This window comes from Aulonocara stuartgranti, assembly GCF_965226115.1.
Source record: "Aulonocara stuartgranti genome assembly, chromosome: 18".
NCBI classification, from domain to species: domain Eukaryota; kingdom Metazoa; phylum Chordata; class Actinopteri; order Cichliformes; family Cichlidae; genus Aulonocara; species Aulonocara stuartgranti.
This window is the reverse complement of record NC_138954.1, coordinates 6861859-6886650: the sequence shown is the minus strand read 5'-3', so window position 1 is coordinate 6886650 and position 24792 is coordinate 6861859. Positions and strand designations below refer to the sequence as shown.

Genomic DNA, 24792 nt, shown 5'->3' with positions numbered 1-24792 from the left:
GATTTTGCTCACCAAAATTGAAAAAGAAGCATCGTGAACAGTCTATACCACACAGCAATCCATATCGCTTATCATACAATCACATTAAAATGGTCCATTTTAATTGGCTGTAGCAAATTCAGATAGGGCGTTGCTGTCTTTGTTGTAACACTCATCCTAAAATATTGTCCTCAGTATTGTCATCTGTAGCATAAAATACAATTTAAATGTAGCAAATACATCAATAAATGAAAGTAAATACAGCATTATTTTGTATTGCTGCTGCTATACAAAAATAAATAGAAAGAACAAAAAACAGTTGAATAAAAGTAATGAAAAAGAGAATGTATGTCAAATACGACCCCTAATCCAACTTGCATTCTGTCATCCAGAGCTGTCTCTAACCTTCTATTTTTCTGCCTTATGTTATGCTCCAACCCTTAAGTGGTTAACAGCCATCAAGCTTACTCCTAAATGGCCCAGATTGCCATTACTAAGGTTTTCTGGAGCCATCCCTTACCCTTTTAATGACAGCTGCTTCCGCCATTAATTCTCAATCAATAATGCAAAAACACTCAGAGAGAAGTCCATCCTGCCACAGCTTTATTTTCTAATGCTCTTCGAAAGCTAATGAGTCAGGCTAATTGGTCTGTCATCATCACCACTTAGGAGTTTACCAGAGGAAGTGGCTATTTCTTGTTTAGCTTTATAGAGTATTAGCTGAACAGCTGGTTTTCACCCAATGTCTAGCAAAACTTCCACTGTCTCCAGTCTTGAATGTTTCTACAAGTCTTGCAAACCGAGCTATCTGAAAAAGTTAAGATGTAATATGTAAATAATAACAGAATCATTTGCAAATATCATCATTAGAACATAGAAAACATATCAAAGTTTTAAACAGAGAAAATGCACCGTTTCAAGAAAACTATTACCTGACTCTAACGGCAGGAACACATCTAAAATAAAAGTTGGACCAAGGCGATGTTTACCACTGTGTAGCAGTGCTTTTAGCTCAAGCTTGGCAGTTGGTAGACTTTAGGGAGAGGGATGTTTGATACAGGGTTCTACCTGTTCAACAGATTCAGGTCTTTCTTATTTTTATTTTGTACTTTAAGTCAACTTTTAAAAGGTCCTGACTGCAGGCAGGCAGCACTCTTCTACAACGAAGCCATGTTGATACAATATGTGCTTTGGCATTGCCTTGTGAGGCCTTCTGTAAAATAGATGCCATCTATATAGGAGCACATGTTGCTCTAAACCTGTATATGCTACTCACCATTGGTGCCTTTCTAGATGTGAAAGCTGCCTGTTTCAGAGGCACTAATAAACTCCGGTACAATCAGAGAGGCAGGTGTTTGAACTGAGCACTGATAACATGCCAGATGGTCCATCTCCTTTTCATTTTGCAGGAAACCATGCCCATGTTTCCCAAAAAAATTTTCAAACTTAGATTCAACTCCACAGAGCAGTTTTCCACTTTGGCTCAGTCCATTTTAAACGAGCCTTGGCTGAGAGAAGATGGCAGTGTGTCTGGATCGTGCTCACATTTGACTTGTGTCATGATTGAGTTTTAACCTGCATTTGTGGATGGAACAGTGAAATTTGCACACAGAAAAAGATTTGTGAGCCCAGGCAGTGATTTCCATGGCAGAATCATGCCTGTTTTCATTGCAGTGCTGCATGAAGGCCCAGAGATCACAAGCATCCCATGGCAATTTGCAGCCTTGTCCTTTGCATACAGAGATTTCTGCAGATATTCTTCCCAATTTTGTTTTCAGGGACGTTATTTTACAATATGTGACCCCTTTTTTTTTCCAGATTGATGAACCGCTACCAAACTTTGCTTCTCTAAAATACCCAGTCATCTGATCTTTTTCCAGTTAACCTAATTAGTTGTAAAATATTTCTCCAGCTGTTTCTTTTTAAACTTTTCCAGCATTTTGTTACACCCACCCCAGTTGGAATGTGTTTCTGGCAACAAAATCAAAATGAACTAATGTTTTTGAAGAAAACTCTCACTTTAAATATTTGTTTTCTATCTTCTGTTGTGAATAAATATGAATTATGAGACTTGTAAATCATTACATTCTATTTTTATTTACATTTTGTGCTGTATTTCAGGCTGTTTTTCTTTCAGAACTGGGACTGTACGATACAGAACCGTCTTTTATAGAGTTAATCATCTCAAAAAGGAAAGAAAAAAACAGATTCAAACAATATGCATGGGGAAACAGTAGCAAAATGCCCATTTATGCCACAGAGAGTGTATTATATATGTTGTCTGTTAATGATTTTGATTCAGGCTATTTATTCCTGTTGATAAATATGAAATGATATCGAAATCTCCCCATTAAGACAACCAGAAGAAATAAATAGGCAAAAAAAATAAATATTTATTTTTGGATGTGAGTAAATCAGTTTAATTCTTGTGTTTGCATTATCACATTTAATCTGTTACCAGTCAATACCAGTGTTTCAGGCCATTTCCTACACCTCATTTAGCAGAGCATACAACAGGGGAATCAAGAATATTTATGGTCAGTATAATGCATATGGAAGTCCAGTATGAAAAATCAACGAGGATATCTGTTTTCATAATGCAAGTTTGGATGAAATTACCATTTGAAAAAGCAATTATTACACAATACATAAATTTCCACATTGAAGTCATAGTCTTCCACACCCTGAATCCCCTGTGGCGTTAATGAAGGGACTTCCCAAATTTAATATTGTAAAAACATGTAGCCTGAAAGATTATCCACATCTCAGACCCTATGCAGTGTTGTTTGAAGAAATGCAATCATTCCGCTCAAACAAATAGTCTTTCATTCGATCAATACATGTTCAGACACAGGCGAGAGAAATCCTCTTCTTCATGGATTTTGTAATCAGCGTGAGGCTCTCAGTTACATGGTGACTGCTATGTATTTTTCAGTAAAGTCAAAGCAGTTAAGGTTACTAAATAATTGCAGTATTGAATGTATTTCAAACAAATGCAAATTATGTGATCTGATAGATGGACAATTGTCAGGAGTTGGCAGAAGATTTGTGTCCAAGGTCACATGACTTAGCGGTTGGATGTTAACACAACTTTAGTTTTTGCTCTAGATTAGCAATCAGCAGTGGAATTGCTACCTAATGACCACACAGCTCTCAAAGTAAGTAGGTGAGGGTCTAAAGATTTTTGTAGTAAATAGACTGATTCTTATATAGTGCTTTTCTACTCTCCCAGAGTACTTAAAGCACTCTATACAACATGCCACATTCACCCATTCACACAAGCACTGTTTCTATGCTTTCTAACTAACTACTACTCATACTCTGATGGATGCATCGGTGAGGAACTTGGGGTTAATATTTTGCCCGAGAATATTTTGCATGCAGACTAGGGGGAGCCAGGGCTTGAGCCACCAATCTTCCGATCAGTAGATGACCTGCTCTACCTCCTGAGCCCCCAGTATTCAGTAGCATGTACAGTAAATTCTTTGTCTTTCACGAATGAACACAAGTAATATGTATGATATCCTAAACTCAAGATTGTTCCTGTTGACTGCAATATATTGCAAATTTTTGATACATAAATATCAATACATAAAACACAAAAATGTTATACTTCTTGCACTTGTAGACCCTTCATCAAATTTACACAACAATTAATTCTACATTTGAATTTTGTTTTTATGTTTACTTGCTGTCACCATTAAACACAACTGGAGTTGAACAAATAAAAGCTAAAACTGTCTTGCTCTTCCAAGCCTTAATGATAAATCTGTGATATTGTTAAGTCTATTATCTTACATATTTGGCATTTTTTCCAGCTTTACTTTCTGACTTCACACGTTCGACTTTATTAATATAGATCGTCTCAACTCTTAGTGAAAAAATCAGCTGTTCTACTTCCAGTAGATCTGCCCATGTTTGGGATTTTTGAAATGTTGAATCCTCTTTCTTGTAAGAGTATTTGTAGCTAAATTAGGAGACCCTGGGTTAACTTATTAAGTTGATAACCACCTTCATGTGACCACTTACACTGCTATGTTGAACTGCCTAGTATAGGACCGAGGTCTGCTGAAGTTTTGGTTTGTTGTTGTTCTCTTCCTTGCTTTGGATCCTTCCCAATTTCCTGTGGAATCAGTGATGAGCTGAATTCAATCAGCCCAGAGACTATTTAGCATTAGGAAGAGGCCATGCCTGGGGCTAGAGCATTTGCTAATCGTGCTATCAGGAAAGGTTACGTTTTTCATCTTTCCCCCCATCTGATGGTCAAAAATTGTAGAAAGTGTATGAGGAAATATCTTGTTGAACATAAAGATATTCTGTGGCTAATGTTTGTCATTGCACATATTTTGAAACATATCTCAAATTATTTTTTTAACGTAACTATATTCTGGTATTCCATTTAAGACCAACCTGTTAATTTAACACACCCACCAAAGGTTAAAGAGAAAAGGTGTATTTCTCATGATATGCTATTGATGTAAAAACCCTTACCCTCAACAGATGTGCTTCATTTCTATCTAATTGAACTCTGTCTCACTGTGATTGGTCCCCCACTGTTTATGAATGGGAACACCGACTGGGAAATGTCATTCATGTGTTTGGCTCAGGCTCAGATTAAAGGTCCCATTATTGTCAAATGGCCCGCTGTTAATATCCCCAGGCACATTGCTCTGTGGAGGTCACCATGCTATTAGATACAAAACCAGACCATTAGCATTTTCCATGCATGCTGTGTGAGTGAGAGCTTTTAAATAGAGTCGAGACATTCTTTAGTATCATGTCATATTTGATCGTGAATACTTTTAGAAATAATTTTTTTTCCTTTGGCTAATCATTCTACAAGGACATAACATTCCCCTAAATATTTAAAACATCACATGTGAGGTAATTTTGTTACTAGAGTAGATTCCCTCCAGGTATTCATACATGAAAACATTTTCATAAAATAACATACTTACTTGAATATTTAGATTAAGCAAAACTATGCTAAATGCTAAATAACGTACAGATTGTACGTAAGATCTTAACTTAAGGACAAACATGTTGAAAAATAGAATGAGGCATGCATAAATCTTAACTCAACAACTCAACAACAAATGGACATTTTGGTCTAATTTTGGGCTTATTGGATTGAAACCAGAGCTGAACACAGAAGGGTAAACAATGGAATTGATGGTATTGATTGAATTACTGGAATCTGCCTTAGGTGATTAAGGGAGAAAAAATGGTTGGGATGAATTTCTTGGAAGCTGTAGCTAAGCTGGAGATGGTCAGATGAGGATCACTGTTAAAGCAACAGGGAAAATAAAAATGTATCAACGTGCTGAAGGATTTTCACTAATTCTGGCTATTTAAACTGAGGATCAACTGAATTTAAATTTAGTTCTTTAGAAAAATAAAAGCTTTTGATCAGTTTTTTCCTTCTTAAAGCAAAACAGACACTTTAAAGGTAATACTTTACTGCTCCTGACTTACAAATGATTGACAATCATGCATTTACACTACAGACTTGCTGGTGTTGCAACAGGAAATCAAGCATACCACATTTCTGGGAACACTGGTCATTCATTACTTGGTTGCATGTATGTGCAGAGGCTTTGGCAGAAATTATAGATGAGGAAAATCTCAGTTTTCAATTGCTAGCTTAACAATAAAACGGTTATTTCATAACACTGATCCAACATCAAGATAAAGGGCAAAGAAAGAAAGCTGTAAAAAAATGTCTGAATCTCTAAAGTTACAAGTCAGTGCAAAATGCAGGTTGATGACTAATCTCTTAGAGCTTGACTGTTCTCTGCGAGTATTTGTATTTGATGACAAAATAATCTTTATCTGATGTGGAATACAGTGAAAGCTTTAGCATTTAAATTGTTTATTCAAAAAATATTTCTCATTAATCAGAAAATGCTGATAGAAATCCTTGTGTTGAAATCAATATAGTTTGAATAATTAAAAGACAGATTCTCATTGTGGCACCTACTTGTGTTGTCCAAGTGTGTCTAAAAATAAAAATACTGGAGCTTTTTGTTGTTTTCATGAACTTTAATTCAACTTAACTTTTCTTCTAAAGACATTTCCAGCAATGCCAAGTATTATTTACAGTTGGTAAATAAACTGACTGCCTGCTAACTGACATGGGTGGTGCCACTAACTCGTAGGGCATCTTCACACCTATAGTTTGTTTACTTTGGTCCGAATCAGTTGATGAATTTATAAACTTGTAGCTTTCGCCATGGTTTGTTTTGTTTTCACACAGAGAAAAATCCAAATTAAGTCCAAGCAAACCAAAATGCATCACTAAAGACCATGTGACAATGTTCAGTCTGCTCATTGGTCAGATGTCGTGGGGAGAGAGCCACAAAAATAAATACAGGAAGTAGGTGCTGTGTGAGAAAACTAAGAATTTACATTCATTTTATAGCTAGTTGGTAGCGTGTATAGGTACTTTGAGGTCTCCAAAATATGGCCTGATTATTCAAGACCTTGTATGTGAAGAGAAGGATTTTAAATGTGATTATGAATTTAACAGGAAGTCAATGAAGGGAAGTCAGAATTGGAAAAACATGCTCTCTTTCTAGTTCCTGTCTCTATTCTTGCTGCAGCATTTTAGATCAACAGATCTTTTATCCTATTCTCTCTCCTCTCTTTCTTAAAATTTCTTCACCTCTCAGCATCACACATTATGTTTTTTCTAGCTAACTGTTCATTAGCTAGTAGACACAAAAGTGCTTCACATATTTTCTTATATGTATAGAGCTATTTGAAAAGTTGCACTTCAATTACTTACCATTTTTTTAAAAACAGAAAAAGTTACTCCGTAGTTCTATCTAGATACTTGTTACTGGGACTACAAGTGGAGCGTGGGATGTCATTATTTTCTTATTACTGAGCAAGCATTAGAAACAATTCCAGACTGCAACATGGCACATTAGCTCTTTTGACATAATTCGACAGTATCCATTAACCTGCTTATCAGATTTATTTATCAAATAACTGAAGGTGCGGGAATGCTTCTCTGGATTGCTTCAGACCACTTTAACCCTTGAAACATAAAAGTCTGAAACACAAACATTGAAAAAAAATATTTGTTTTTACCAAATATTTGTGATGCCTTATCAATTATTTTTCAATGTATTATTTCGTGGTTTATTTCTTTTTATAAAATTACAGACTGCATGTTCTATGAAGAATGATGACAGTTATAACTTCTGCTTATGTACAGTAATATCCAATATGTTACCATCAAAAACAGATGGCGTCACCATTTTTAATGGTCAATAAAGTTCTCTTGAGGCATGTTCAATCATCTAGGTAAGGAAGTCCCAAAAAGTTGATTCTGGGAAAAATAAAGTCGATTTGTGACTGGAAGCCTGTCTGGCAAGTTTCCTAAAAATATTTCCTTTAGTGTCATTTGAGTGTTGATGGTATTGTGAGTAGGGTGCTAAACCCAAAACATCTGACTTTACCTAGATGGACAAGTGGTCACGACCTTATACATAAAATTACACTGGGCTGAAGCAACATGTACAAAAGGCAACAAAGTCCACAGTAATAGATCAGTGTGATATGATGCCATCAACATAAGCATGTTTTCATCTAGCTCATGATAAAATATGATGAGCTAGATGAAAACCTTTTCCAAACATTTTCTTCTTTTCAACCAATCTAAAAAGAATAGTTTCAGATTCACTTAACTTGATACATAATTATCCAATGCACACTAATAACATAACCTCAAAATTGGATTTTTCTCCACTAGTAACCGTAATATTAACATTATTATCCAGCCTGTTGACTTGAATCAAAACTCAAACACAACAAATATGCCATATGGTTTGGCATTATAAGCCTCACTGAAAAGCACTAGTTGAATCATCATATCAAAAAGAAAATAACCCTACTCCTCTCCTCTCACAGGGTATCCAGACCATGATAAAGCTCTTTTGATTGAGATTAATAGACCCCTCCTTTCCCCAGTGTGGTTTATTCCATTTTTTTCTTTTTTTCTTTTTTGCTGGCAAGGATTTTCCACATCCCGCTAATCTCTTTAAACATTTTCAGGCAAGCCGAATGCAGACTGGTTTGAGTGATCAGGCTAAATTGCCTAAAAGGCCATTAATAGTTTATGGTGCTGAGGCTGATGAAAGACAGGCAGGAGGAGGAGAAGAAGAAGACGAAAGCTAATTAAATCAGTGTCAGGGGGTCGCTGGTGTCTTGGGCTGGCATGGTGGGCCGTAAAGATTACCATTATCACTTTCATTACCCTGGCGGTGGTGAGAGGGGGATGTAAGGGATGGAGGGACACATGGTATCATATTACTTTGTCGTCCCGTTTACAAAGCTCTGACAATTTCTATTATCATAAAGTTACAGCACAGGAGGGGAGAGATTTTATTTCACCAGCACCGTTCCCCCACCCTTTGCTATATAATTACCACAATATGCTTGATATCAAGATGTCTAGATACTTTATACAAAGAGCTCATTTAGGGAAGCAAAAATAGATAAAAGCCAAGGTTTTAGGTGTATTTAAAATAATTAATGACTTTTCCCCACAGTAAAAAACTCACAAATATTCTATTAGATTTTTCATTTTTCTTCCCTCCATGTAGCTCAGCAAGCTCACATCTCATCATCTTCTGTTGTCATATACATTTTATTTACTAGGGAAAAAAAAGCTTCAATCTCTGGTGACTGAAGCTCACTAAATCCCTCCTTTATGTGTTCCATAAACTTATAACAGTTCTATATTTATAATGAAAAAGAACTATTATTAAACTTTGAGAATAAAAGTGAAGAATGTGGAGGTAGGCCAGTGAGAAATCATATATGCCATGCTTTAGAATTACTGCTTGCTCATTGTTTGTCCAGTAAGGTAATAACAGGAATGACCTTGTTCCCATAGCAATCTGTTGTTCATTATTGGATGCCGGTTTGGACCTGGTCTGTAACTCTTTCAAACTTCTCTCTCGTCCACCCTTTCTTTCAGCTGCTGCCATGGACTAGGGTCTGCCAGCCTGGGTGGTTTAACTTAGTGTGCTGCCACTGGGTGGGGTTTATAAATATGCACTAATGAGCTAGCGGCTGATTGTGCAGTGGCACGCTTACTCATTACCCAAGATTGCCATGGAGACTCTGTCTGCGGAGGCAGCACTGGATGCCACGGTAAATGCATATGGAGAAGCATATATTCAGGGGAGTGTGCAGAGACAGTATACTTGAAATAAATACCCACTAATGAGGAGGCAGAAATGGATTGATGATAATGATGACATGATGATTTTGACTCTGCAGCTTGTATTTCATGTTCATAGTCAAAAACTGCATTTGGCTTTTTCATAGCAATACGTTTTACTGAAATATAGTGCAAAGTATATAAAACAGATGGCATACACATTAAGTATTCCTTAATGATTACAAATAGTGATTTATAGACTGCTGACCCTACAATTTCCTCAGACCGATGGCTTGTAAGAACAATTGCTTCACTTTCACCTAAGAAACTCCAGCCTGTTTTTTAAATAACACTGTAAAGCTGTAAAATGATCATTTCTCTGTTTATAGATAGAAATATGAATATATGAAGAGTCAAACAGAATACATGCGGAGCTACATTCATGACTACAATCACTACACCTGTTGACGCCACATAAATATAAATACTCATAAATATAAATACTCATAAATATAAATACATTTGGGTAACAGTGAGTGACAACTTTCAAGGCAGTCTTCATAATTGCTGATCAAAGTGCATCCATCCACCCAAATAACATAATTGCTAGGAAAAATTACTATTACTAAGGGTATATGCTAATGCAAAACTAATGAAGGCTGTCATATTGTTAAAGTTGCACGGATAGATATGCAGATTATGTATGTATCTGACCGTATAAGAGAAAAAAGTATAAGCACAAATTAAGTAGCAATAAACCAGTATACACACAATATCCAACATATATTGTGAATTATATTGTTAGAATTTTTAGGAATGACACACATATTGGGGTGTGACAAAAAAAAAAACTATCAAAGACTGAGAATCTTATTTCATGTCATTATTATCAGTTATTGTCCAAATTTCATCATATCTGCAAAAAACAACGATTCACCAACTAGTGTAACTGAGTGCACAGCTCAAATTATGACTGCCTCTAAAATGTGTTTATATAGGGTTATTGACTTTTGTTGCCTGCAGTGAAAGCAGTCTGATGTTCTGTCTTTTATTATCTGCAATGGTACTAACTGTTTCTGGTCTGGTCTGGTCCAAAACAAAACTGGGAGAGGGGGATTAGAGAGACAGCCGGCCTGTTGGATCTGAGCCTGGTTTCTATAAATCGTGTGTTTAGGGAGGCTTTAGCAAATGGCCAATCAAAAATGTCAGGACAGGTTATGTAATAAGACATAAATCACTTCTGAGATTATTTTTGTTTTGGTGTTTTATCTGAAATGGCTGTGCAGCTGTGATCTGGGTTAACAGAAATCTTTTTTTTTTCTCCCCGTTGGTGTAAAATGTGCGATTTAAAAATACCCAGTGACAGGTTTTAGTTTGAAAATTCAGATTTCTGTTCTATTTCATGGATAGTTTAAGGAAGAGTGGACCACTAGTCAAGAGTGAAATTATAGTGGATTAGGTGAGTAGATGGCAAAGTAATCTAACACAGCAGTACCAAAATTTACCTCTCATTTATACTAATGGTTCTTACAAATTCAAGAACAGTTGAAATATCTTTAGCATAAAAATGTGTTAACTGAAACTCACAATCCTCATTCATTCTGGAAACTAAGTAAATAATTAAAGCCTTCTAAGTATGGTTTTGAAGCACTGATTACCTGCAGAGAAATGCCTTCTAATTGGATTCAATTGTGCTACACTTAACTGCTCTATGCAAAAACCTCTTGAAACCCTAGCTCACTGTTGCATGCCCTACTGGAATTTAATTCGCTGAAAAGGACTGAAATGATGCCATATACACCACTTAACACAATAAAGCTGAGGCTCCACATTGTAACTTCCCTCATAAAATAGTGATTTTACACTATCCATGACTGAACAGCTTCATGGAGCTGAATTAAAAACCCTAAACTAGAAGAAATTGGGATCTGTTTTAGAGGCACATTGTTTTTTTAAGTATGAAAAGACATGTGCAGATGAATGTGCCTGATCCCATCTGCCGGTGGATCACTGACTTCCTGACGGACAGGAAGCAGCATGTGAGGCTGGGAAAGAATGTCTCGGACTCCCGGACCATCAGCACCGGCTCCCCTCAGGGCTGTGTTCTTTCTCCTCTGCTCTTCTCCCTGTACACCAACTGCTGCACCTCCACCCACCAGTCTGTCAAGCTAATCAAGTTCGCAGATGACACCACCGTCATTGGGCTCATCTCTGACGGGGATGAGTCTGCCTACAGGAGGGAGGTTGAACGTCTGGTGTCCTGGTGCAGCCACAACAACCTGGTGCTGAATGCCCAGAAGACAGTGGAGATTATTGTGGACTTCAGGAAGCACACAGCCCCACTCCCCCCCATCATCCTGACTGACACCCCCATCACCTGTGTGGACTCATTCCGCTTCCTGGGTACCACCATCACCCAGGACCTGAAGTGGGAGCCCACCATCACCTCCGTCATTAAGAAAGCCCAGCAGAGGATGTACTTCCTGAGGCAGCTGAAGAAATTCAACCTGCCAACACGGACGATGATGCAATTCTACACTGCAATCATCGAGTCCATCCTCACCTCCTCCATCACCGTGTGGTACGCTGGAGCCACTATCAGGGACAAACAGAGACTGCAGCGTGTTGTGCGCTCTGCTGAGAAGGTGATTGGCTGCAGACTCCCATCTTTGCAGGACCTGTACACCTCCAGGACATTGCGGCGTGCAGCTCGGATCTCAGCTGACCCTTCTCACCCTGGACACAGTCTGTTTGACCTGCTCCCCTCAGGCAGGAGGCTCCGGTCCATTCGCACCAGAACCTCTCGCCATAAGAACAGTTTCTTCCCCTCTGCTGTTGGACACATGAACAATAACCATATGACTGTTCCCGCTACTAACACATGACCCTACGCTGTGTCACTGCATCATTCCATGTTTGGCACTGATCACCACCTGCACTCATGTATATATCTTTCTACGTAGCACTCTTAATTCTTATTCTCATGTATATATCTCATGTATAGCTCATGCACATATCTTTCTACGTAGCACTTTTAATTCTTATCCCTACTTTTATTTTTTCATGTCTATTTAAGTGCTATTTATGACACTATGTTTGCACTGAAGCACCGCAGCAATTTCCTAATGTTGTAAACCTGCTCAACATTTGGCAATAAACCCCTTTCTGATTCTGATTCTGACATCAAACTATAATAATCAAAAGAAACAAGCAAAATAGAAAACAAAATAGGCAGAAATAGGTAAAGTTTTGGTACAAATAGACATTTTTTTTAAAGTTATTTCATGTCTTATGATTTTTATTTTTATTTATTTATTTTTATATGTCTTGGCATTTAATATTTAATTATCGTGGCGTTAGTTTGACCTCATTAGCATGAATTTTGAACATGTTAAATATAACAAATGTCCTTTTAGGTGTGATCATATAGCTCCTGAGTTTATAAATTATATTTATATAATTTAAACTTCTGTTTCGAGAGTATCCTCTTATGCACCTTTGCAATGCATCCATCGGAGTGTGAATGTGTATAAATGTTAGACAGTAAGCATTTAACAGTTTAGAAAAAGTGCTTGTGTGAATGGGTGTGATTGGCCTGGTAAATGGTAAATGGCCTGTATTTATATAGCGCTTTACTAGTCCCTAAGGACCCCAAAGCGCTTTACATATCCAGTCATCCACCCATTCACATACACATTCACACACTGGTGATGGCAAGCTACATTGTAGCCACAGCCACCCTGGCTGTGGCTGCATTGGGTAAATGAATTAGTTGTATAAAGCGCTTTGAGTGCTCAGATAGAGTAGAAAAGCGCTATATAAGAACCAGTCCATTTACCATCTATGACCATAAGAACAATTTTATTTTTTTATTGTTTGTTTGTTTAGGGCATCAGAATCAGAATCAGAATCAGAATACTTTATTGATCCCTGGGGGAAATTATTTTTTGTTACAGTGCTCCATTTTAAACCAACATTAAGACAAGACAGACAATACGCTAACTAAGAATAGTACAATATATACATATATATACATACATACATACATACATAAGTCACTTATAAATAAATATTTGGAAAAGAAACATGTGTAGTTGTAGCAGCAAACAGTGTGTTAGCACAAACTTGTCTCATGTCCTCTGTACCCTTTTATGAGCTCAGCCATCAGTTCCATCTCCCACTGCTGCTAATGTTTCTGCTAGTGCTGAACCGTTCTACTGCCAGGCTCCGTAATGGAAAAACAGAGGGTCCAGGCACTAGTTGTCCAAGTACTTTGTGTGTGTTTACACTTGTGTAGACAAGCGGAAGGATACACTGTGTATTTGTGTACTTGAGTGTATATGCGTACATGTATTTGACTGTGGTATGGTAAAAAGAAAGTAAAGAGAATGCACATTTCATCTAAACACATATATACAGTCTGAGATTGAATGTATGGTGGACTAGTGGTCTGTATGTAGTGATGTCTGCATGTATGTCTTGTTCGTGTATGCATTCATGCATGTGTTTGTGAACTCACAATCCAAAGCTCTGAAGCAAATGAGAAATGTGGGATGGGTGGAGGACAACATCGGGGAGTGGGTTGTTTTAAGGGGTGACAGTTCTCCAACATCTGCAGGCCCACTCCCACATTCAGGGAATTCCTTGAGAAACGTACACTATTTTTCTTAGCTACTCAGAGGGGGGCAGTCAGGCCAACTTTGTCTTCGATATTGTATTTTTTTTCCCCCCTCTGATACACTGTGTAGAGGAAATGAGTTTCAGTTGCAGAGAGACAAGAGTGACAAAAGGGGAGGGGGGTTGGATGGTTTTCATTTAGCGCTCTTTATGAGTCAGGACAAAGCTAGCTGGGTCAGAGAGGAGCTGCGTGCAAGGAGAGGAGGGAGTTCACTTGTCTGGTTGACGTATGACAAATGCATGTAAGAGATGCAGGCAGAGGGGAATTGGTTTCTTCCTTTCTCAGTGAGATGGAGATGACTTTTTTTTCCCCTTTCTTTCTTCCCTCCAGGCAATGAGGTTATGGATTTGGACAGGTGTGAATACTGATGATGAATAGTAATGTTGTTAGCTTGAATGGAGTTCTAAGATGGATGGAGTGAGCATTGGCTTTTGATTATGATGACTACAAGAGGTTTAGCTATTCTTATGAGAGTTTATGGAGTATTATCTAGTGTAAACTGCAAAGTAAATGGATTCTCAGCCTTGTAGTTGAGATCTGTGTGACTTTGCATGCCACTCACAATTTGAAAAATCTAAACTCGCATCTATCACTTTGTAAAGGGAGGCAAAAGTACAAAACACACACACACACACAAATATACCTTGCAGTTTTATCCAAAGGACTCAGTTCTTAATGCAGCCATTCACACCGACCACGTAATTTTGCTGGATACATTTCTGGCATTATTTTTTTATCAATATTTTCCATTTCAAATACACAGATCTGGTCAATCAGACCACTGCATTTTTCAACAAATCTGATTATAGCTGAAAACAGCACCAGTACTGAATAATAATAGTGAAAATAACATTTTACCTCAGATGCACGGCTAGATGCTGCTGGTCCATCGGCTATCTGAAAGGATTTCTCTGCCTTGTCAGATGTGGTCTCAACTCTGCCAACAGGAGCTTTAACTGCCCCACTGACATCTGAAATAATTATGAAAGTAGCCGTGATATAGATTCAACTTCTGGATCAAACCATGAAATGCTCCGGCCTTTTTGTGAGAACTGGATGACCTCAGAATCCCAGTTTCTTACTTTTCATTGTTTAGAAACCTCAGGACCAGCTCTTCATTGCTTGATGTCGACTTCATTTTGCTCACAGTGTGTTTTTTAGGACACTTTTTGTAAAAATGCAATGCTTTTGGTGTGTATGTACGTTACTCAACAAGTTTGCAACCGAAAGTTTCAGAATTTTGTGTGGGTAATGGCGTAGTGGGTAATGGCCTTTACAACTTCTTACCAAGTTTCCTGCAAATCAGCTTTGTATTTTGTGAAATTTAAACTGACAGACTGACAAAACACACTCAAAGCTCTTCACAGACACATGTGCCCACAAACACACGTACGCACATACATGTACAAACATACACACCAATAATATCTACAAGCCCTGAGCAACATGAGTCAGGGAAGAGCTGCAAGTCATACCAAAGATTTCACAGAAAGTAAAACCCACCCTGATTCTTGTTTGCCCCATAATCTTCCAGCGCCCCTCCTCTAACAACTCCAAACTCTGACAACAACAAAACTGTAGTAAATTTCCACTAGCTTAGTCCTTCTCAGTTCTACTGCCCTTCGCTTGGAATGTCAAACAGGTTTTTCTCTGTCACTGTCATCCCAAAGCATGTATGCTGAACGTACAGGAATAGGCCTCTAAACTTATTATTATTATTTTTTGTGTGTATCAGAAAACTTAATCTCCCAGGTCATTGTGTATTACTTACCAAAGACTTCTAATACCACTGTGTGGGTTAAAGTGGGTGTTCCAGTGGACACCCAGTGAGTCATATATGGACGTCCTTTGAAAATGTGAAGAGATGAACTAACACATTGTGAAATTGTTGTCTTTTATTTGTGATGAATGAGTAAACTTTACACGATTAAGATCTGATTTACTCTTTCACAACCACATAACTGTTTCTTCATCATGCATGGTTTATACATTTTGACACAATAACACTTTGGTACCGTATATTTAAACTCTTTAGGTTTTTGTCCTTAGCCAGCTTCTGAACACTTCTCTCCCGCAGTTCTTACTGACCAAAACAATTAAAACAATGGTCACTAACAGTGCATCAAACTGCTGATTGGCTCATTACGGCACAGAGCCAGTAATCAACATGACTCATTACATGTTTGTAACTTCCTGTTTTCACCATAACCTGATCTGTGTTGAGTTGAATGGATTGCATTTACTGGATGTGCTCACCTTATGCGTGTTTTTATAGCAGCTAGGACTAAATGAGTTCTCCCACACACCAAACATTTTCATATTATAAAAGTGGTGACTGGTCAGAATTTGTTGCTATTTTTGTTTTTATTTGTCTCCTTTAAAATCTTTTCTAATACAATATTACATTTTGCAAAATACAATTTGCCAATACTGAGCTAACGCAGAGAGAACAAATAGTTTTAAAAGCAGTTAATGCCAAAGGTAACTTGGAGCCAAAGCTTATCTCTTTAACTCAGTATTTTGGGTAAAGGGTTAGGAATATACATTTTCATATATAGTGTAAAGACTTTAAAATGCATAAGTACAGAAGGATAGAAATGTCATATTTTTTTGTTGACTGTGATGGTCACAGAGATTGTACGTGATAACATCTAAAATGCCCTAATGTTATGAGATATCCCTTAGAAGATATATATAAGAATGACATTAACTCATGCACTCACATAATCGTAACACAATCAGTGAAATATTACCAGGCAACAAATTACCTCCTTAAAATATCAATCACCTGATGTTTATTAGTGTTGGCATAATTCAATTACCAGGCCCGGACCATGACAGCAGTAATTCAAACCATGAAAGGTCCGAGAAGGGCACGGTCTGTTTGTCTCCAGCTGATACGTTCCTTACCGACAAAACCTCCCTGACCCTCAGTATCAGCCTACAACCTCTGACCTCAGGCATTAGACCTAGCCAACATCTGGTTGGAGGCGCCCCTCCACCACTGCTGTCTGTGTGGAGAGAGGGTGGACAAAGATCAGCTTTGAAGCTGACATTTCAAAGAGCTGGTGGTGTTCGTCCAGGGGCGGAGCGGGGGGGTGGCTTACAGGGCTTAAGCCCGGGTTGTTTTGTCAGAAGCCCGGGGTATTTTGGAGTGTAATTTTTTCATAGTTAGATGCCTGGCTGACAACTGTATAAAACAAAAAGTACACACAATATTCGAAGCACATAGTGCACACTGTGGGAATTTACGACTGTGCGTGAATCCCCCCCTGATATTGGTATGATCCGAGCTCAGTCACTAAGCGACTGAGCGAGGGGGCGGGGCAGCTGCTGCCCGTGAGTGCGCTGTTGGAGAAACAGAGCCAGCCATACTAAGGAGAGCTTAAGTTTGACCAGGTACCAAAGCAAATCATTCGTACCGTACAAATAATGTAAATATGACGGTGCATCACGAAAGATTGATATCAAACTGATCACTTGACCAATATTACGTTACTTGCTCTTCAAGTGAATCAACAAATGGCAAAATGAAAAGCCGAACAAATGCTATTTTTTTTAGAGAGTCTTAGCTTACGTGTGTTTATTTCATATTTTCAGTTCTTACCCTCCCCGACTAAATCGGTTTCAGTTATGTACTGAAATATAAGAATGGACATTAGAGGGTTCTTTCAAAGAAAAAACTCAGGTAAATGTTATTTTATATATTATGCTTTGTATGTTGTTCAGTATATTTCTATGCAAAACAAGAGGGATTTCAGTACACAGCAGGATATTCACATTTGTAACCAGATATTTACACTTTAGGGAAAAAACATTTTTACTGTACAACATCAATTTAGATAAACTTTTGTTTTAGATAAATATTGAAATATCTTTTGAATTAGTTAAATTTCAGAATAAAGAGAGACAGAGCTATTTTTATCACTTTCATCAAATGTAGGAGTACATGTACACTAAATTTATTGTTAATTAATAAGAAAACTGCAGACGATTCCATTCTGAGCTGAAGAAGCTTCTGATAGGTTAGTAGAGTCCATGTGAGTAAATTGGTGGCACATGCATATAAGGCAAAACACAGAGCCTGTTTCTGTGACATGGGAACATCAAGAGATGTCAACCAAAACACCAGGAACAGAACTGTGGAGCTCCATAAGTGTGGCTCAAGTTTGAATACAATTTGGTGCCATTTGCAATTAAGAAACACAGATAGTTTCTCTCTTTACTCTTAAAGTTAACAAATGTGTTTATTATATTTATCAATCTAAAAAAAATAAACATTTAGTCTGATTTGATGTTACAATTAAAAAAGTGTTTTTATCTGAAGAGTAAATATCTGGTTTCAACTGTATATTTGATGATTGTCAGCACAAAGAGGGAGAGAGAGGAACAGAGAGGGAGAGAGAGGAGAACGAGGACAGAACAGATGAACAAGAGCAGGTGAGACACACGTGTTAGTCAAATGGTTGTTTACCAAAGTATCACCGTATCATAGGTCCTCATGTATCTCGTACCTAGTGTTTCTTTTTAGGTTTGTTATTTTTCAAATTCTGTATTTATTAAGTTCTGCAGGCTTGTTTGCACAACAAGGCTAAATAATTATATAAACTTTTCTCAATCTAAATAGTGGACTTTGGTAGAATTAAAAAATAAGTGTAGTGCAGGTCTATGATGATTTTTAGTGCTATCATCTAGTTCTGATTGTGGTTCTGTCTTGGTTAAGTCCTCAGTAGTCCTGATTTTGAACTGTTGTAGTCCTGTTTTAATTCTGGATCAGTTCTGGGTCTGGTTGAATTGGGGTTTAGTCCTCGTGTCTTGATACAGCCCTGACCTTGTTCTGCCTTGCTGCTTAATTAAAAAACTAGTTTAAGGTGTCCTGCACATGTGATATATATTTTTCCCTATATGAAGTCATTCTTTTTTGAACAGAGCCTATTAATCTTTCAGTCATTTCTACACCCCCCCCCAAAAAAAAAAAAAAAAAAAATCCCACATGCATACTACTCTTTGGGCTAAGCCCCGGGTGTTTCAAATGTCTGGCTCCGCCTCTGTGTTCGTCTATGGTGGGTGTGGGCTAGTTTGAGGACAGTCAGAAATGATTACATCTATGTTTTGATTGTAATGCAGACATGGAAATGATTGGGTAATTTCATCTTCTTTGTTTCAAAACTTTTGACCAGCATGATGAAATAAAAAAGGACTCTTTACTGACTATTTATATTAAATATATTTTAAATAATTTTGCAGATGACAACAGAGTCTCTCCATCAAATCAGCACCCTGGATGTAAGAGGTTACAAGTTCAAACTCTTACACCAGCCAGTCTGTCCAATACATGCTATGAAATGACTGAGCTAAACACTGAGCTCCTGCCTGAGAGTCTCCCTAGATAAGACCATCAGCTAAACACCTCAGATGCAGATTTCTGTCTTGTTAGCAGACAGCTTGACGGTGGCAATTTTCTCCACCAGCTACTCAGCTGTGGCCCACTTCTAAAAGATGCTCTTTTATAGTTTTGCTCTCCTGCATGTAAATTCCCTTCACCAGCAGATGTAGAAGCTAGTCACTCTGAACGACAAGTCCCATCTGTGAATTCCTCATTGCGGATGTGACCAAACAAACAAGAGCGGGAGAACAGTGGCTTTCAGTGGCGCCATATGCTTTCCATACTCACACTTAAAATCAACACCACAAAGCAAATTGTGTTTTCATTTGAGAGTCTATTATGAAACAAAAGCACATGCTGGGGATAGAAAAGAATGTGCTACCACTGAAGAAAAATGTGCTGTGAAGTAATCCCTGCCTCCACTCATGACTTAAAAGATGTACAGCTGGCTTTCACATGCTTCAAATTCCGCATACTGTAAAAACACATTGCAGCACTTATACAATTACTGCATGAACACTGGATAAATACAGCAGGATTTATAGATTCAATAAATGCCAAAGCACAGTTCTTCACAGGGTATATCAGAAAGATTTGTATTGCTTGTCTGTTGTGAAATGAACTTTTCACATTTACATTGAAACTTTTAAAGCACTCACTTACAGTCCTCATCTTCTGTTGCAAATAAACTGCCTTCCTAGGGTTAGGTTTTGAGGAGAACTGATTTTCTTACAATTCAAGTTGGGTATTGAAGGTGTCTTTAAAACGTCCATCAGGCCAAGCCTTGTTAGAATGTTGTTGACAAATAATTTTTCATGTGCTGTTTGGTTAGGTTAAAATATACCATGCTAGAAAAGTATGCTAACCTCATTTAATGCTTCTGCTAGTTTTTCTGTGTTTCCAGGATATAGATTCCTGCTTTTTCTATAATGTATGATCGAATACACGAACAGGAGCAACAGATAAAAAGCGAGAAAACAAATTGTTAACATATGCTGACTACTTATGCACATATTAGTTAGACCTGCAGTCCCCAACCCCCAGGTCATGGACCAGTACCAGTCCCTGAGTCTTTTGGTACCGGGCCGTGAGAGTTGAGGCTCGGGTGTGAAATTGATGGTTTTCAGGGGGATTTTATCGATTTTTAGCGCTATTTTTTTTAAATCATTTTTAGCGTTAACTCTGTTTCCCTGGGTCTTTTCCTGTGTGTTATGAATAAATCTTCTTTTTTTGGTACTGGTTTTATTTTGTTGTATTTATCCGTGACACCTTAAAGGCCAGTCCATGAAAATATTGTCGGACATAAACCGGCCCGAAATGTAAAGATGACAACTTTACATTTCGCCCATGTCATTTTTGAACATCTTGTTCGCTATTAAACAACAGCTAAAATGTCGCTTTTATTTATCTGTTAAGTAGAAGCATTTTGTGAAATTTTGAAACTAGATTGCAGTGATTTGCACAAACCAACACTATTACCAAATCAAAGGGTAATACTGGATGGTCCAAGAAGGTTTTTTTTTCTTTGTTTTGTTTATTTTTTTTTCAGTAATGGCAACTAGAATTTGATAAGAAACAAAAGATGGCAAATATGTGGCAAATACATGGTAAACTAAAACTCTATTAAGGAATAAGCTGTAATTAAAATGTCATTTGCAAATCTTAAAACGTATTCATGAACTTAAATCTATCAATGTCATGCTCTAGCACTTATTATCAGCCATTCTGTATTACCAAGATGACACTGGGTCTCCTGCCCTCAGCTTTTGTTTTGATCGGTGAAACCCCTCACCTGCATGACTTGATGGATACAAAGCAGTTACTGTGGTTTGATGTTTATCATAGCTCAAGTCCTGGCTTGAGTCAGTGTGTCATTTTGTGTGTGTGGGATGATGGTGGTGAGGCTAATCAGAATCAGCTTTATTGGCCAAGTATGTGTACACGTATTCTTCTTGACAAAATAGAAAGATAATACAGACAATAACAACAAGAATATGGTAAATTGCAAGATTTATTTATTTTATGGTACAAAATGCTGGATTTATGGAAAAAACAAGGACGTCAGGATCTTTTTTACTGTATGTTGAGTTTGTACAGTGCATTGATTAAGGGGAAAATGCATCCAGACCCATGTGGGCCAGTGTGAAAAAACCTAATAACACTTGGCAGCAGGAAAGCATTTGCGTACACAGTAATTTTGGCTCACTCTTCTTTGGAGAATTGTTTTAAATCAGCCATATTGGACGGTTTTAGAGCAGGAACCAATTTACACAGTGGTCAAATATCCAGGTACAATTATGCCAGAAGCTTGTTGATGGCTACCAAAAGTGCCTGGTTAAGATTAAACCTGCTAAGGGACATTTAACCAACAATTATTTGGAGTGTATGTATATTTAAGCCTGTACTGTATCTATGCTTTTGATCGCTTTGACCTTGCAATGATTAGAGAAAATCCAAAATAAAAAAAGTGCACTTTTTTGTAAAGTATTATTGTCAAGGGCAAGCTACAGTAATGATTCATAAATAATTATAAATGTATATTACATAATGACATAATTTAAAAAAGAGCCAGACCCCAAAACTCTGTTCCATTTTAAGCTTGTGTAACCGTAAATCTATTCCTTTCTAAAGCAATCTTTGTGTAGCTTTCCTTGTTTGTTTTCTTCTTCTTTTTTTTCTTTTAGAAGAAGGGTTAGTGGAATGATGAAGTGTTTGTGCAACAAAGAGACAATTATAATGGTGGTGATGTTTGGGGTTTGGGGCCTGAGAGGTAAGAAGATGTAACTACATGAATGTGAGTGACTGGAACTCAGCCAAGAACTGTCAAATCCCTGAACTGTTAGCTTGCAGGAGATCTATTACATAACACACACACACACACACACACACACACACACACGCACAGATACATACATGTTCACCTGACCTACATTACCCTGCTGTCTAAAAGAAAATTTCCACTCAATTTATGCCTTGGGGCTTTAGGAAAGAGCTTAGAGAAGGGGGGCAATCTGCCAGTGCAATTGAGCAAAGGTACAAAAAAAAAAAACAACAACCATAAAAGAAGAAAGGGATTGCCAAATTGGATGAGATAGATAAAGTTGGAAACTTCAATATATGTATTATACTTCATGTTAATCTGATCAATCTCAAAATAATTTAATCAACTGACTAAACATAGACTAAATGATAGTTTCGCTTCAAAAGCCATGAGTCTAGCATGGCTAAAAAAGATAAGTAATGAAAGAAATCCTAAATGGAGCTACCCATATCAAATTCCAAAGAAAACTGTCTGTCTGATAGGAAGAGTGTTTTACATAAATGTTCCGGGTCACTCATATTATCATTTATGTAAAATACATTTATTTTAAATTAAGATCCCATCAAACTGGTGAGAAATGTTCAATGGCAACGTGTTTCAGGGAGACAGAGTTACCTAGTATTGCAAGATTTATGTTGTAAGGCTGATTATGGGAAACACTCACATGTTACTTGCAGTTATGTTAGGATAGCTGTGAACTCTGTCTGATAAAAAATAATACATTTGAAAAAAAAAAAGCAAAAGCACTTTGCGGGCTATCAAAATAGAAAAAAAATATGCAGTTGTACTCTCTTCACAAAACTAAGAAAACTGCTGCAAGCAGAATAGAAACATAAGTGGAAGGTGATTGTGATCAGAGTCTTACCTTGAGAAACAGACATTTACCAGGTTCCTGCAAGCTACAAAACACCACTCTTAACATTAGCACTGAAGAAGTGGAGGTGGCCCTCTAGGCAAATTGCAGAGAAAAAGCCAGATCTGAGTGTGGCCAATGAAACACAGGCGTGAGAAAGCAGAAAAAGTTTATATCTGTCGCAAAAAGAAGGAACATTTGTGCCATAAAATATGGGGATATTGAACATAATTTTTCTTGTGCTGTCCATCCATGGCATATGGCATTACCACGCCATATGCCATGGATTCATTTTCATTCTAGGAAAACAGGACAGTGAACCAAAACAGATTCCAAACTAGGTGCGAAATATTTAAAGAAGAAACAGTTGGTGACTAGTGCAGTTACCACATCTCTACCTTGTTGAGCTGCCATGGGAACAGCTTGATTGTAAGCAAGACCTGCCCATCAAAGCAATACAAAGTACGGGAGGCGCTCTGGGGAGCAGAGTTTGAAATTTCTCCAGATTACCTCAAGGCATAACAGCATACGACTGACATGCAGTAAACTGAAAGATGGATGCATATAGAAAATACCTACTTTTAAATACATGTAAATTAAGCAATACAATCGTAAAACCAGTTTCTGCTATTTTAAACTTTTGAGCATGTCTAAGCCTTCTTGTTACAATCTTCCCACAGATGTGAATATAAATGCTTTTTATCTGAAAGATGAGCGTCCTGCCAAAACCTGCTGTGATTACACTGATTGGAGACTCCGTTTTTCTTTGTATTTTTAATTTATGTAAATAAATCTATAGAATCTGGAACAGCTACAGCTTCAAAATAAAGTCGTACCCCTTCACAGTGATGACTGTTGAGTTTATGAGCCTGTGTTTTAGGACTAGAGTTGAACTGACTTGAAATATCCATAATGACAATTAAATAAACTATGAAATATAGAAAATGAGAGCGCTTTTGGTCAAAAGTTACATAACATTTCCAGGTTTGCAGCAGTTAACCAAATTACACAAAGAATGACCAAAGCCAGCAGAGCAATTATGCTTCACACTTGTTGTTGCAGATCTGTAGAATTGTTTGTCTTTAACTATTATGAGCGCTTTTTCATTACCCCCCAACACCAACTGAAAAATAAAATTAAATAAATGAAAATGTGAAATGCATTCCATTCTTTGCCCCAGGGGTTTTTCAGGAAGCGAGTGCATGCTGAGCATCGGTTGGAGTCAATATTCAAAGTACTGTAGATGGGAAAAAGGCCTTTTTTGCAATTTGAAAAAAGTTACATGTCCATTAGTCATTCTATTTATTAAGCTGGGAGTGTGTCTGGTGGCACTGGCAGACTGACAGTTTACCCAGCAAGAGTGTGATGGAACAGAGCAAATAGTTATCATTAGAGTGAGTCAGATTGGGAAGCAGATCAAAAAGTGAGTGACACCTGAGTCTGTGCACATCTGGTTTTAGGAGTGAGGCTTCTCTCCAGGCCACATGTGGTATTGATTTGGGGCTACATGCTGCAGGGTTGACCCTTCCCTGTAAGAAGAACTCCCACCACCCTACATTCGCATCTGGAATCCAACTGAACACCTCCCCAGCAGGCTCAACTTGACCCACTTATAGCTCTTATAGTTGTACCCTCCCGCCCACTTTCCTTTTCGGTTCACTGGCAAACTTGGCTTGCTTTAGGTTGTTGTAATGTCAAGCAAAGGCAAACATGCTGTAATGCTGAATTTAGAGCTAATTATGCAGCTGCAAAACTACACAGTGAAGCATGTGAATTAAGGTTAGAATTTTTATTCTCAATGTAATGCAAGGATGTAATTACTGTGTAATTCAGTGTAATCGACTGTCAGATCTGTTCAAAAGACAAGAAAAAAATGCTGTAAACCTCTGAAAAACAGGTC

At 37.6% G+C, this 24792-nt stretch overlaps 1 long non-coding RNA gene across 1 annotated transcript; it reads left to right on the top strand.

The window, feature by feature from the left end:
* The first annotated feature begins 16919 nt into the window (after positions 1-16919).
* On the top strand, positions 16920-18872 carry LOC309693095. Its single transcript, XR_014272567.1, has 3 exons — positions 16920-17231; positions 17433-17520; positions 18201-18872. It is a non-coding gene; the product is annotated as an uncharacterized lncRNA (long non-coding RNA).
* Positions 18873-24792: the final 5920 nt, after the last annotated feature.